Source organism: Choristoneura fumiferana, chromosome 17 (genome assembly GCF_025370935.1).
Source record: "Choristoneura fumiferana chromosome 17, NRCan_CFum_1, whole genome shotgun sequence".
NCBI lineage: Eukaryota > Metazoa > Arthropoda > Insecta > Lepidoptera > Tortricidae > Choristoneura > Choristoneura fumiferana.
This window is the reverse complement of record NC_133488.1, coordinates 6,866,787-6,883,065: the sequence shown is the minus strand read 5'-3', so window position 1 is coordinate 6,883,065 and position 16,279 is coordinate 6,866,787. Positions and strand designations below refer to the sequence as shown.

General features: G+C 36.3%; 1 protein-coding gene across 2 annotated transcripts in view; it reads right to left on the bottom strand.

The window, feature by feature from the left end:
* Pgant9 (polypeptide N-acetylgalactosaminyltransferase 9) overlaps positions 1 to 10,406 on the bottom strand; it is a 206,375-nt gene extending 195,969 nt beyond the window's left edge. For both annotated transcript variants that reach the window (XM_074100911.1, XM_074100912.1), the window contains exon 1: positions 10,218 to 10,406. The gene's annotated coding sequence lies outside the window, so the exon portion shown is untranslated. The remainder of the gene's footprint in view (positions 1 to 10,217) is intronic.
* Positions 10,407 to 16,279: the final 5,873 nt, after the last annotated feature.

Below are 16,279 nucleotides of genomic sequence, written 5' to 3'. Positions count from 1 at the left end.
CTTAGAAATTGTATAGCCAAGACGAATAAACGTATAAGATTTAACAGGGCAGCTCGCTCTGTGATGAATTATATCTGCTATTTACTTTGATAAACCTAGCTTAAATATCCCCATCGAAATACGTGTATACGTCGGCGGCCGATCGTAACATCTGCCAGATTACGAAATTCCTAGGCATATCGTGAAATGGCGCTATTTCATGAATTGGTTAAGGGAAATCCGCAATATCGTTAAAAACTCACCGTTTAAAGATTTGCCTAGTGACGTTTAGGCAGATCATGAAATTCCTAGGCATATCATGAAACGCCGCCATATCGGTTCTGGCACTTTGCCAGCTGCTGACGCGGCACGCTTGCTTGGCTCGCTCGGCTCGTGCGTTGTGGTCAAAAATCATACTAACCACTCCTTGCTTCGCTCGTCGTACCTAATTTTATCTTTTTTCGGAATATCACGATGTGCCCGGTATAGAGATAGGAATATCGAGGAATGCGTTGCTCTAATCGATCTCCCGTATTTGATCAGAGCGCGGATTTGTGAACCTTTTACTATAGTTTGTTCAAGTACTTCCGCACGAGCGGCATTATGCTGATTTGGGACCACTTCGTGACCCTGATAAGTAATTTTTTAGTTTATAGTATTTTGTGTAAGTAATAATGTCACGAATAAATGTTTTTTCTTTCTTTCTTTCCTTGACCGGGGTTGTATTGTGATAAGTAATATTGATGATTTATTATTTGTTCCAAACAGCCAGTCTAGTGCCGTAAGGTACTGGTGATGACCAGCTTCAGGGGGGAGTGATGGCCAACTGTTGGATCTAAAGTCAGTGAAGCACTGTGGTGCGACACACATCATAAGCGATGCTGTGCCTATACTGCGGTGTGGAGCTAGCTTTATATCCGATGTGAAGTTCGCATTACATGGTGGTGTGACGCACGTCATAAGCGATGTTGTGTCTATACTGCTATGTAAGGCTAGCTTTACATGCGATTGGCTTTGGCATTATAAGTGTCACAGACACAGTAGTATTTTTTTGGAAAGTGTCAAAGACACTATTAATTTTTTTATGCCATAGCCAAGTTTAAATAAGCACTAAGATTAACCACTACCATGATGACCTTTTCAGTTATTCGAGCTGCGGGCTTGTGAGTTGGCCACTTAAGGGCAAGCTCCCACAGATAATTAAGGCTGGTCTCATTTAACCTGCAGGTTAGCTCTAGCAGAGCTATGGTAGAACTTTGTTAACCATCCCCTGCCTAGGTTAGTCCTAACCTCAATAGGAGGGAGGGATATTGTACTATGTAAAACTCCTTGGTGCTCGTTCGCTTAGAACTGGCAACCTATTTCTATTTTTGAATATGATAACAGCGAACGGGCGCAATGGAGTTCGAGAGACTTGTATACGAGCCGCCAACGAAGTCAGTCGATTTACAATACACCTTGAAGAATACGCGTGGTTTTAATTTAAATAGGGCTTTGTTAGAATTGTGGACCGTCTGTCCACTACAGTACATAGATGTCAATACTTATCCCACTAATCTCACTAATATTATAAATGCGAAAGTTTGTAAGTCTGTTTGTTTGTTACTTCATCACGTCTAAACCGCTGAACCGGTTTAGATGAAATTCGGTGTAAAGATAGTTTTAGTTCCGGAGAAGGAAATAAGATATTATTTAGTCTAGAAAATTGCATAGTTCCCGCGGGATAGCGATAAACTAATTCAATGCAGACGGGGTCACGGGTAACAAGCTAGTACATACTCGTACATATTTGGCTTCAAACAAAATGTTGAAAAATTGCCATAACCCTCAATTTAACGGAACAAATATTATTATCGCAAAATTGTTGAACATTTTAATTATATTCGTTTTTGTTAATTATTTGGCAGTCCGTGTGTCCTCTTAACTTCTGGTTTTGTGAAATGATACTTCAACTCGAAGGAGACATCTTGAGAATAGAGCTTCTTGTAATAAACTCGTTTTGAATACATCCCCGACGTTAAAGAATGCATTTACGACATGACTTTGGCATTATTCTTGTTCCGCAGCGGTTATTTTTGTGGTTTTAATTCTTAACTGTTGTTTAAAGATATCTACCATAAAACTGTTCTCAAAAATAAAATAAAAAGACAATTATATCTTATAATAGGATTATCTTATGTTAGCTCAATCTCATGTTAAGATTTAGTCAGCAAATTCACTAATACCTACCTCTAATAATCTAACAAAGAACCACCGTTTTATGAAAAAAATAAAATACATACATTTTATTTCATATTAATGAAAAAATTACACCATAATTATAGAGCACCCAATGTGAAAATTTACCCAAAATGTACCCTTAATTCGTCTAGTTAATTAATTACTAAATAAATACATTCACTATCACCTCACATAATGAAGTCCTGAAGCTTTTAAAATTTAAATCCCACTAATAAAAGTTTGTGAGTGTTTGAGTATGTTTCTTACTTCTTCACGCAGAAACGGCTTGACGGATTTAGATGAAATTTGGTATGTACCTAGATATCTGGACATCTGGAATAAAACCGCTGGGCTTAGAGTCATGAAATCGGATATGGTTGTTTTTAATGTAACGTCAATGAAAACCGCGATTTAATTTTCGGGAAATACCCAAGGGAATGTTTAAAATTCCCTAAATTTCAATTCAGCTGCTGTATCTAATGATTTACGTGTGCGAAGCCGCAGGTGAACAATAGTATATATGTCGGCGGCCGATCGTAAAATCCGCCAGATCACGAAATTCCTAGGCATATCGTGAAACGCCGCCATTTCATGATATGCCTAAACGTTGGCCAGGCATATCACGATGTGCCTGAGAAATAATACGGCAGATCGATTAGAGCAACGCATTCGTCGATATTCCTAGCTCTATACCGGGCACATCGTAAAATAGTTTCTTATTTGGCCACTGGTGGCGCTGCGTATGCAATGGCGGCCGTGACCAGCTGACCGGCCGTGTTTGTTTAGCGCGTGAGAAATGTCGGCGTCGCTACAAAATGATCTTTAAACCGAAAATAGTGATTGAATTCAAAATAGAAGTGCAAAAGAAGCTTTTGAACATCAGCTCCGTTCTTTTTGTGTGAATCAAACGGATTCTGTGCACAATGTGAAAAAACCATGGACGTCTGCCCGTACCTATTTTAGAGGTTAGTATTTTGTTGGTAAATAAAGTATTCACTAGTTGTTATTTATTTTTATAGCAAAATTTAGGTACGACGAGCGAAGCGAGGCGTGGTTAGTATTAATTGTGATCACGACGCACGAGCCGAGCGAGCGAAGCGAGCGTGCCGCGGCAGCGGCCGGCGAAGTGCCAGAACCGATATGGCGGCGTTTCATGATATGCCTAGAAATTTCATGATCTGCCTAAACTGACCAAATCATGAAATGGCGGCGCTTCATGATATGCCTAGGAATTTCATGATCTGCCTAAACGTCACTAGGCAAATCGCTAAACGGTGAGTTATGAACGATATGGCGGATGTCCCTTAGCCAATTCATGAAATGGCGGCATTTCACCATATGCCTAGGAATTTCGTGATCTGGCGGATTTTACGATCGGCCGCCGACATATAGATAACTATAAATACACCATGAAAATTGAACCAACTCAAATAAATGATTTGACACCATATCACTTTGACAACAATGCCCACTTTCACACACGGAAAAAGGAAATATAAAATGTAAATTAAATCATCACGTCCATTATATGAAGGTAATTTCCTTTTCGCAACGCATCCATGTTAATCTACATCGGAAGTGTTGGTTCCCATCGTGATTACGCTTGACGACAATGGTGCCAACAATTGCTGCATTTACCCTACTCTGCTTGTTACGGCATGACCCCGATAAATTGGACAAAATGGGTGAACTTTCATTTTTTTTTGTAATTAGCTGATTTTAGTCACTGAATGTTACATAAGTAAATGTTGAGCTTGAAGAGTACTAACTGCTTCCTGTTTTTTTTATTCGACTGGATGGCAAACGAGCAAGTGGGTCTCCTGATGGTAAGAGATCGCCACCGCCCATACACATCTGCATCACCAAGGGTATTGCAGATGCGTTACCAACCTAGAGGCCTAAGATGGGATACCTCAAGTGCCAGTAATTTCACCGGCTGTCTTACTCTCCACGCCGAAACACAACAGAGCAAGCACTGCTGCTTCGAGGCAGGATTAGCGAGCAAGATGGTGGTAGCAATCCGGACGGACCTTGCACCACAAGGTCCTACCACCTGCAAGCTTAGTTAGTAAGGTGAAATTCAGTTAAATACAGAAAATAATGTTGAAAAATACTATTGTTAATCACTATAATCATTACGTATTGATTAACTAGGTACTTCTAGTCTTCAATTTCTATTTAACATTGCTGAACTCATTTACCTTTAGTTATTACCTATTAAAGGCGATTAGTTCTTTAATACACTATTTCTAATAGCGAAACATTATGATTATATATTTATATACAATATTTCCTTATCAGCTAGTTTTATCGTCGTGATAAAATTTCACTGATTATAAGCGCAATTGGATTCATCAGCCGTGTACGTTTCATTGAAAGTTATATTAATTTGTACAATGATAAAAAATAAACCTTGCATTTGTATCAAAACCATGGTACTTTGTCACTGTTATTATGTTTTATTAAGACAATTGTGTGGAACGTTTATAAAACATACCTCTTTGTGTCACTTTGTATAACTATGTCGGCATATTTTTGAAACTGTGCCAATGTTGCCATTATGGTCTTTTACATTATTGAATACTCATATAATATACTAGCTGTCACTTCGTCTTGTACACTTATTAATTCGACAAAAATATTTAACTCTTATCAAGGACTGCCCGGCAAATATTTTTCAGGAAACCTCTTATCAAGTAGTACTGCGATAATGAATAATGTAGGTACCAACATTGTTACGATTTAGTGCAACTTCTATTGTATAACGACACAGCGTGTAATATTCGATTCCTATGGCCTAACATTTAAATCCTACATCGATAAACTAGAGGCACTGCAATTAAGATTTTTAAAATTACTTGTAAACAATAAAACTAAGCAGAGCTGTAATGGCGATTAAGTATTACAAATTATTTAAAATCGGTTTCCGTGTTCGTCTAAAACATAAATACTTAGTAGCCATAAATAATCATAGCAATCTAGAGCGTAGTTTAGTATTGATCAACCATAGTCATAGTACTAGGTCGGTGTCCTCAAGTAAATATGAAGTGCCCCGAGTGACCATCTACTTTGGCGATAGAACATTAAACAAAAGACTACCGTATTTGTTTAACAGCTTACCTGATAACATCCGCCTAGAACCTGAGAAAAATAAATTTAAAAAGATTCTTAAAAAATATTTAGTAGAAACTCTTCCATAGATTAGATTAGATTAGATTTATTTATTACCTTTTGAAAAAATACATTATAAGCACATGTCAGTTACTTACAAGAAATTCACAAAAGGATCGTCAAATGTATACAAAAAAATAAAATCTTATTAAGTATAATAAATAGTCAGCGAGAATAAAAATAAATAAATTTAAATTTAAATTAGACATAGTTGTAACAATAACAATAATTATAAAAAATGATGTACTTAAGGTATCCTGCAGACAAACTGTGTAAACAGTTTTGAAGGGCTATGTGCAAAAAACTATGTAAAAAAATAATGTCAAATACTTAAATACTTTTTCATTCACTTCATTGCGATTACTCGCAAAAAAGTTTCAAAATTAAAAAATAAAACCGGCCAAGTACAACAGTCACCTGCATTAGACTTTACGAGTCTGTATCTTACGCGAATAGTTCCTTGCAAAGGCACAAAAAAAAATAAGTTCACTGTTATGACTTTTTCTTCTTCTTTCTTATTTAAGAGTTACACTTTAGCTTTACGATGAAGGAAACATCGTGAGGAAACCTGCTGAACCCGCGATGCAATTCAATAGTATGCGTGAAGTGTGAAGTTCCCAATCCGCACTAGGCTCACGTGGGAACTACGGCCTAAGTCCTTTCATTCTGAGAGGAGCCCTGTGCCCAGCAGTGGGACGTAGGTACATCGACTGGGATGATGATGATGATGATGACTGTGTTTTAAAATTACCGTGCACTTTCGTAACATTTAGAATAAAGAAAAAAGTTAAAAGGCCAATTCAAACTGATGCTCCCACACTAGTTCAAGCACAACGATACCAAGTTTGGGCATAATTACTCATTAAGTGACGTTGCGTAACCAAAGCTTTTAGGTAAATTTCTCAGCATTTTTTAAAATTCCTAGACAGATTAAACACTTGTAACAATAGATAATGATACTTAAGTTTTTTAGCTGTAAACGGGCAATAAAATTATACTTATCTACATAACGCATATTGCACCATGAACAATGATTTGAAACGAAGAACAAAAACCATTTTTTAGGGTTCCGTAGTCAACTAGGAAATAACCTATATAACTATAAACTAACCCTTATAGTTTCGCCATGTCTGTCCGTCTGTCTGTCTGTCTGTCCGCGGCTATGCTCAGAGACCGTTAGTACTAGAAAGCTGTAATTTGGCATGAATATACATATCAGTCACGCCGACAGAGTGGTAAAATAATAAAACAAAAAGAAATATTTTTAGGGTACCATCAGCTAAATGTGTGGTCTACCACCTTAAAGTTGATAATCGTTTGCATTTCATAAAACAACAATGCCAATAGAGGTGTCTGTCAACTTGTTTAAAAATTGATAGATAGAAGATTTTTTTTTCTCGACTAACTTTATAGTGTTGGGTATCGTTAGATAGGTCTTTTAAAACCATTGGGGGGTTGCTCAGACGATTTTTCTATTGCGATCTAGTGTCTGTTTGCGAAATATTCAACTTTGGAGTGCAAATTTTATTAAAAATCGAGCGCCTTCCTTTTTTTTTTATTATAAGACATCGAGTACATCGTCGTTATAGTCTACATCGAGTTAGCTTCTACCGATCTAGAAAAAAGTTAATCAACCCAGTATAGTATTCATTTCCATAAAATGCAGATTGTTTTCAGTAAAACCATATTTAAATCTTCTTCTTGGATACAATAAATGCAAATGATTTGCCCTCAAGTAAGTCAGCAACAATTTTAAAGTAAAACCATACGGTACGAAGATTGTTACAATTGGCGTAACATCTGCCGTAGAAAGGGTAGGAATTCTTAACGACGAAGTTGACGGGATACAGGGGTTTGCATAATTTGAAATGAGTTTTAAAGTACTTTATTTGTTTAAGAAGTTAGCTATTAAAATCCGTGTGTGTCTGCTTTGAGACCGTATTAATGAGGTTATTAATAATCTAAACATATCCATTAACCGGTCTTGCCTTAAGGATTTTTGTCAGACTTGCTTTTAAGGATGTGCTTGCGAGCCGTTTTCGCGTCAAAGCTTATAAATTTTTCACTGAAATTGGAGCCATGTTTTACTCCAACGCAGTATTTCACGGCAAATTACATCCGTAGTTTAACAGCATCCGTTCTAAAGCTCGCGACACAGTTCGACGCCTTGCCTCGAGCAAAGTCATCTTTCTAATTACTTACCCCTAACTCTTTAGGGTTCCAGAGGTTTTAGGTTAAACTACTCCTGTTTCAATTTCTCATTCATCACAACTTTCGTAAACTTCATTTCCTTGCAGTCCGAAGCAAATAATGACTACAGTTTTAATTTTTGGTTAGAATCTGTTACCGTCTTAGATTGCTAGATTATTTGAAATAATTGAAACGAATCAAGTAACGTTTTAGTGTAGGATAGAAATAACATTAACAACAATTCCGATGATCAAATAATGATTGAATCACGATTCACTCAGTTTCAAGGTTTCCGTTGGAGTAATGTTCTTATATTTAATAACGCAATAGCTCATAATTATTATAAACTTTGAAATAATAGTATTGACTGGAATTGCTTTTCCTTATCGTTATTAGCACATTCAGGCACGGGAAGTATTAAGTTATAAAAAACGTTAATAAAATTTACTTTGATAATGTTATAAACAGAAATAGCTTTTACACTACGTTAGTTTAAAAAACAGAATGAAGGCTAGTTAAACTGTTTATTAAATTGCTACTATCTTTCTAAGTGAAGGGAGGCAAACTATTTTTAATTTCACGTAAATTTCATGCTGAAAATTTGCTACTACCTATTACAAAGTCGCTTAAAAAGAAAAGGCTTTTCCTTTTAAGATACAAATGGAAAGCAGAATGCTATGATTTCAAGCTTTGTTTTAATTGAAGCTATAAATTTTCAATATGGTAAACGAAATTAAAATTGAAATTTAACTGGCCTGATAAGTCAAATTATAAGAATAGTGCCATCGTCATGAAACGATTATGAGGCAAATGAGATCGTAAGTTGGGAGATCTTGGTTTCCACAAGGCAAGACCGTTGAGACGTAGTAAGTATTATTATTACTTGAAAAGATATGAGCCCGAGGTAGCGACAAAAGGATATTTTATAGTAAAGATTGCAGGGAAAAGCTGGAAGAGACAGTATTGGAACAAAATTACACTAACATGCAGCAGCGGAGAGATACAAAATGAAACGAAATCTTCCAAAAGTCTGCATTCACTAAAATTTACAGCTTCTTACGAAGTCATGAATATTTGTGTCCATAATTTTACCTTAGGCAATTTCACGCGTACCATCGACCTTGTTTATAATTGACCCAAACAGTAATGATTACCAATTTTCCGGTGCATCCGCTAAACCACACAGCACAGCTGATGGTCCAACCGTTACCAGTCCCCTTGACATGCTAATGTTAGCGACCTCCGATTGTACGCAACGAGTGGTAATCAAACAATGTACGGCTTGTGGACATTTTATGTGTACTTGGGTATCTGAGAAGAGGAGTTATGCAAAGTGTTGATTCATTTGTTTTCTAAGCAAATATGAAAGTGGATTTGAGGCTAGTTTAAATTATTGTGATCACGCGGCGAGAAGCGAATAAATGATGTTAGCATGCTTTTGAAGATACGGTCGAACATGAAATTATATTGCATACATTTTCGCTTTTTATTGCATTGTAATGTAATACGTTTCAGAATCAAAATTTACCACACAAATTAAATTTTGATTATTTGATGAATTTTTTAGAGCTGAGCCCAGTTTGCGACTAGTTTTCTCTTATTTGATATTCAACACAACTTTTTCCACTCGAAAGTGGTATTTTCAAAGATATAAATTCAAAAGTCGGCCCCTTGTTCTTTTTTTGTTTCCTATGAACGGAATTGAAACAGCAAGAAATAAAAAATTTAATGCTATTTGTGAAAAAGTTTTACTTATGTAATTAATCCTATTTTCTTTAAACTGTCTACTGATAACCTGATGGCGAAGTTTGATTTGAGCCTCCCACAAGTTGGACGCCATCGACTGGAATTGCTTAAAATCAGCTGTTGTAGAGATTTTTAGGGAAGGTCTTAGTCCAGCCGTACACATATTCTGAGGGCCTACTCCGAAATTCGAAGTTCGTATAGTACCGTCCCTCTCACTCTCATATTAAATAGCATAAGTGTCAGAGGGACGGAAAGACACGAACTTCGATTTTTGAATTTCGTAGTAGCCCCGCTGGTTGACATAATGACGGTAAATCATAGAAGTAATTCTAAAACGTAATACTGCAATAGATTTGATACCAAATTTGAGGTTCCAATCGTAATGAAAGCAAAGACTCATCCTTTTTATTAAGTAAGTACTTAATACCTTCATAGGCCACTAATACAATAATCCGTATAAAATAGGAAGTTGCATACATAATTTTAACTATGAGTTTAAAAATAAGTTTATGCATATTCAATATATCCATGCATATCTACAACAGAGAATAATTTATTTATAAGTACTGAGTACATGAGTTTTCCTCATTCTCATTTTAACGACGAAAACAAATGTAATACGTATTAAATTTGCTAATTAGTTACAGCAAAACTACCACAATATCTATGCAAGAACTTTTTATTCTTGGAGATCCTAAAAGCAATTCAAAATAAACAACTGAACGGTAGAAGCCTTACACACAACACTGACCATTGACCACTCAACACAATTAAAAAAGCAACCCAGCACTTTAGAGTCAACGACCCGTCTTTACGCGTAAACCATCTTGCCATTAAAAAACAATCCTTGCACGTCAAAGGACTGGACAAGTGACATTCCAATTGCATCGCATATAATTCGCAACACCGACCTTGATTAGTTCCGATTTGGGAAAATCCAGCTGATTGAGAGCACTCAGGTGTTCTGTGTATCAATATTTAATTGCACATGTCACTGAGAAATCCACAGGTTCGGTTTGCGAAAGCTCGCGTGTTTCGCCGCGGCGGCGGGCGTGCGTCCGTGCGTGGCGACGCGAGCAGACTGACTGAGTGAGGAACGAGCGAGGAAGGAAGAACCGGCATTGAGGAGAGGAGAGGACTGATCCGCCGGTCGTAGGTCGGTGGCGATTGGCGCGGGATGCGCACCACCCAGCTTCCGTTCTTAACGTTTGACAAATTCACTTTTCGGAGGGTGTTTGAAACTCACTTGACACAAAAATGTGACAGGCCATTACCACATCGGTCATTTGCCATATCTCACGATTTGTCTTAAGAACTCAGGATTTTTACTCTTTTCAGGATTACGGCCAGATCTTGTACATCACAGGGTTTTCAGAATTTTCAATGGAATCCCACTGTTATAAATGCGAAAGTTTGTAAGCCCGTTTGTTTGTTTGTCAAATCATCACGTCTAAACCGCTGAACCGATTTGGATAAGTACAGATAGTTTGAGGACATAGGATAGTTTTATCCCGGAAAATTGTATAGTCCCCGCGGGATAGCGATAACTGAATTCTACGTGGACGGAGTCGCGGGTAACGGCTGGTAGGGTATATTTTTTAGATATTTTTATTAAAATAGTACAAACCAGAAAATAATTTCCGAAAGCGATTTTTCCTAATTAACATTATTACAGGCTGACATACATACATACATGAACATGGCATACGTACATTACCTACTGCAGTGGACGGGAAAGAATGGCTTGCAGGCCGAGTATGTATAGACAGAAGACACAGTGTTCTTTCACGCCAAGGCTTGCTTTTCTCAAACATGCACTGAAATAAATAAAAACTCCTAATAATCAATGTTTTATTCGTAAGACAACTAAAACTATACCATATTTAAATTATAACTACCATGTATATATAAGTGCATACATATTTCATTCTAAGTTGGATTTTTAAAACGTTAAAATTATCTCAAAGAATTGTTATAAAACATGTAGAGATACGAGTATAACGGACTGCGAAAATAAAAAATCATAGATCAGGTTTTTAAACGAAAGGTTTGAAATCACAATGATACGTAGGTACTTGCAAAATGGCTAAAGGCAAAACTAAATCCCAAGTCCAGTCAAGTCCAATAAAAAAAACCACGAGGATCGTCCTATGTATGGGGTTTTTGCTAATTTAATTGAAAGTTACAGGAAGCAGGTTACAGAAACATTATGTTACAAGCAATAATAGGTAAAACTAAAAGTAGAACCTTTAGATTCTTAATTTTAGGTCGTGCATGATGGCCATTATCGTTTGACGTTTTGCATTGAACTAAAGACTGTCGTGGCAGGAGTATTTTGAAGCCTCTTTAACGAATCCAACATTTATAAACATTACATAGAATATTTGAGAAAATAAGCATTACCATCACTATGTCAGTAATTTACCGGCTGTCGAAACACAACAGTGCAAGCAGTGAAGCATGGTGGCAGGATTAGCGAGTAAAATGGTAAGTAGGAGCAATCCAGATGGACATCGCCAGAGGTCCTACTATGTGATTGGATGACGGATGATGCAATGGTATTTCAAGTTAATGAACCCGTAACGAAACTACTCAGCTGCTACGGTGTAATGTTAATTATTGGGACCTCAGCAAAGTAACACCTGACTCAATCAGTTAAATTAGCAAAAGAAATTTGCTAAATTAAAATCAGATTCAATTTGCCAGAAATACAAAATATTCCACTATTCATTTCGAATATATAATTTACAACTCAAGATAACCTAATAAAAATATGTACTATTTCCGCGGCAATATCACTAAATCAATATTTAACAAGCTATTAAACAGCCGAACCACGAAACAATATAAACGACGTAGTACTTATTCTCGCACGAAGATCCAGACAGAAAAACACCGGTTAAAGCAGTAAGCAACCCAAATTAGTATCAAATTTTGCCTGCCAAGCGTACCTGGGAATCAATACTTTCAAAGTAAAAAGCCAACCTTGCTCCCGTTTGGCATTTCCCTCACGTTGAATCTCATTTCGTCTGATTCTGAAGCAAACTTACGGCGGAATAGCATTAGCTGTATAGAGTTCTGGGACTGTGAACAACAAAGCCGGATGGAACGTTAAGCTGTATTGTGCTAGCAAACCGCACAATTGAAACTTTGCATCATATGTACAACAGATACGGATTAATGAACTAAAAGAATTTCTTTGCTCACCCGCGACCTTAGCAAGGAAATTCTTTTAGTTCATTGATATGGACCTCCGCAAAGTAACGCCTGATTCAATAAATTAGATACGGATTACTTTAGAACCATCAAGAAATAAAGTAATAGTTAAGCAAAAAAATACACAAATATTTGGTAGAAACTAATGGGTACTGTAAAGTTTTAACTATACATATAAAATCATTTAATAATATTGTAAATCTGTTTAAAAAAATATACCTCGTTGAGTTTCTTGCCGGATTCTTCTCAACAGAGGTTTTTCCGAACCGTTGGTAGATTTTTTTGACATTTATAAGTGCTTGTTATAGCCTAAATTGAATAAAGATATTTTGACTTTGACTTTGACTTTGAATACCATAAATATCTCTGTGTATTTATAACGGTGAACACTTCTTCAAAAATATCATTAAAAAAATAGAAATCTGGTATACCTACCTATTTGTTAAGATTTTTAGCAATGCCACTAAGTGTAGCCAAAACCATGACTAAAAAACAAGTCCTTCATACTCTATTTTCATAGATCATTATTATCAAAGATATCGCTTGCCACGGCCTATATATTATCGCTTAGCAAAATACTTGCGCAAAATCAGAGCAGATTAAGACCTCTACGATTTATTTGCAATTACGTTGCAGCGCTGTACGATGGGTATTGAGTCAACGAAGACCGCGGTCTGTTATCAACTATCAAGCCAGCACAATTACCCGCACGCCAGTATGGCTAGCATAAACCACGAAATTTTTTATTTTCATCATCGTTACCTGTGAATTTCGCACTGCGCCAAGGCTTCCTCTTGATCTCTACATCTCCCTAACTGAAGCTACATCTGATCATTCACTCTATTTTTTAACTGTCAGCCAGTGGCGTAGCGTCCGATATTTCCGTGGTAAAGCCGAAGCAAAGATCGCTTACATTTTTCATAAATACTGAATGTCCTGTTGTTCTTTTTTGTAAATATTGGGCAAGCCGGTGGGAATAGGGTTCTATGGACGCTTCGCCACTGGTTTTAGCTTAATGGTAACAAAGTGATAATCAATAGAACTAAATATTATGCCTGCTCAAAGACGACATCTCCTTTCACAATTGAAAACATTATTACGTCAACAGACACTGTTTTTAGAAACATAATCAATACAACACAATATCTACGAGATTTGTAAGCCGTTATATGCATTTGAATCAAAGTACTAATTGAATGAAGCGTTTTATTTTGTTCAAATGTAATAAATAATAACAAACTAACAAAAGCTTGAGAAAAAGAAATGAGTGTAAAGATACACCATTCTTGTTTATCCTGAATCGCTATTGCGGATGGGCGTATCACACAGAATAGCATGTTGGCCGTGCTGTGTGCACTGGGCCCGTTATCAAGTGGGCACTTCCCTTATCGCGACCCGCTACAGCTGCGTCGTGGGTGCGATTTCGTTTTTACTCATTGATGCTCGTTTGTTTTGTATTCCGCGGAGACTAGTGGTACAAAAAACGTTGCAATACAGTTTTCTTTTTGATAACATTCACCTGAAAATTTTGTACCTATTTTGGTTCTGGGAATTTTAGTTTTAAGCCTTGGCATTCGAATATTATAAATCACATTGAATCATGAATAGCCTTTGATAATGTTCACGTTGCATTCCAAATAGCTTCTGAAAGAGAGCATACAAGGTTGCAAGTGACTTTTGCAATGCTAGGTACCTATTGCTGCGGTTTACTTTGTTTTCTTTACGCATCTTTATTTTCAATACGGTATTTGACTATTTTGTATATGTTTTATAAATTAAAACTACACAATGCCTGTTATCGAATAGAAAAACAATTTTTAAGCTACCTTTACAAATAACAAAGTTATAAAGGTTTGAAATTCAAGATTAGACAGAGAAAGACATACTGGCATGTGACGTCACACGCCAGTACCGCCATACTTGCTGCATAGAGAAAAGCGTTTGAGAAAGAGACAGGTATATAGATTTTTCAAAAAATCACTATAAATCCAATTTTCAACCGATTTAAATTTTCTCTTCGCTAAACACTATCTGTATATCTATATTTTCATAACAATATTAAGATACGGCAAAATCAGGAGTTGTCAAATACCGTATTCATCGAACTGTTTTTATGGATCAAAATAATCTTTTCTTTTTAAAAAAAGTGATGCACTCTGCATCATCCGAGAATGTGGCCAGTGCACACTTTATAAATAAGCATCAGCATGGAATACTGATTCCAATTTGTCAATATGTTCTTCTCTAACAAAAACGGTTAGAAAAAGAGAGATGAACAACAAACGATAACAGAGACTACGCGTCACATCAGCCAGGCAGTTCATAAACCACACAAATACGATCAATGGGCGAGCGTTTATCTTGGTCAACGTCAACACACAATAAACAATAATTCATACTACAGCCATAAATATTTTTCACGAGTTTTACGGTAGGTATTGCAAACGTTGAGATTGTTATTAGGTAGATAGGTACGTAGGAAATCACACTTTTTTGCAATATTAATAACCTTTTGTGTTTTTACACGTAATTTTGCAATAGTTTTTATAACAAAATTAGATTTATGTGTTGAACTGACCTGTAAGTCTGTAAATTGAAAACCGAACGAGAACTATCGCTCTGCACTCGTCTGGTTATTAATTTAAAACTATTTTTTGTATATTTTCCTTTTTGTAGTTTCTGTCAATGAGCTGAACCGTTTGTTGAAGTTGACCGAAGTCAATAAGAAAACGCTCTAAGTATATTATTTTGCTTTTATTTTGGAGGCTCCCAAAAATTTTACAACAAAGGTCAACTCAATGAAAAACTCAATTTTTAATAAAAGATAAAACGAATACAATATAGGTATAATCACGGCCGATTGACATGTTTGTTGTCAGTGGGACTGACTAACTAAGGAAGCGCTGTAATAATTAATATTTATTGCACTATATCGTGATAATAATACAATACAATACAATAACTCTTTACCTACACCAAACCAACCAACAGAAAGTTGGAAAACCCCCGACATTGTCACTTCAAAGTTCAATATCTCAAAAACGGGTGAACCGATTTTAATAAAATATGTCTAAGAACCATCGCTAGAAAACCTGATTTTAATTGAAAAACTGCATTCAAATGGTTCACCCGTTCAAGAGCTATGGTGCCACAGATAGACAAACACACAGACACACATAGCGGTTAAACTTATAACACCCCTCTTTTTGCGTCGGGGGCAAAAATAGATAATATTATCTAGAGTTTAATGTTTACGGTAGCAGTAAATATAATTGCATTAATTCTGTGAAGTATAATTTATTGAATCAGGCGTTACTTTGCGGAGGACTATATCAATAAATTAAAGCAATTACTTTGTTCACCCGCGACCTTATGATAGCTACTTTTATACAAAAACTGTGTGTGCAGTTCCTACACCTCCACACTGTAAGAACACGCAGAAATCACAAAAAACCTACTATGAACAACCATCACACTACACCGACGTGTTTCGAACTCAACCAGAGCTCATTTTTAGAGCAACACAAACGTTCACCATGCTACCAGATGTTAGACTAACAAAACAAAACAAACGTTTAAATTTGTTACAATAACCAGAAAGATGTAAGAAATAGATTTTAGCAGGTGGTGCAATTTGCAGCAGATTAGAGCAACACCAAAAAAATCATACAACGCATATAAATAGATGGATGTACACATCAAAAATATATATAGACTAACTACACCTACAGCGACCGTTATAAAGCTCTGAATCCAA